The following is a 539-nucleotide window of genomic DNA, read 5'->3' as shown; positions in this document are numbered from 1 at the left end:
CAGGGCAGCGCTGTGCGGCGGCCGGCCCAGCAAGCGCCTGTGAGGCGCCTGGTAGGCAACCGCAGGGCAGCGCTGTGCGGCGGCCGGCCCAGCCATCGCCTGTGAGGCGCCCGGTAGGCAACCGCAGGGCGGGGCTGCGCGGCGACCGGCCCACCCAGCGCCCGTCAGGCGCCCAGTAGACAACCGCAGAGCAGCGCCGTGCGGTGGCTGGCCCATCCAGCGCCAGTCGGCTTTCTTCGGGGGGCACTGTCACTGTCACACCCAAACAAGGAATACTTGCTTCACACAAAAATAACCTATTAAAAACCAATTATAACAATTCAGACAAAAATAGGCAAAAAACGGAGGCAAATAAAAATCAATTAAAACATAGATTGGACGTACGCTTGAATTTTTATTGGAGTGCCTCTCGGGGAACCCCGTGCGGTTACGTTCGGGAGGCTGTCCCTCTGGTCCACGGCGGTCTGGCCGTTCCAAACGACTCACCCGTAGCTAATAATATCACTCGCCGAAATGACAAAACTTCGAATGGGACAGCG

The sequence above is a fragment of the Frankliniella occidentalis genome, unplaced genomic scaffold (genome assembly GCF_000697945.3).
Source record: "Frankliniella occidentalis isolate FOCC.00 unplaced genomic scaffold, Focc_3.1 Scaffold9, whole genome shotgun sequence".
NCBI classification, from domain to species: domain Eukaryota; kingdom Metazoa; phylum Arthropoda; class Insecta; order Thysanoptera; family Thripidae; genus Frankliniella; species Frankliniella occidentalis.
This window is presented reverse-complemented; position numbering follows the sequence as displayed.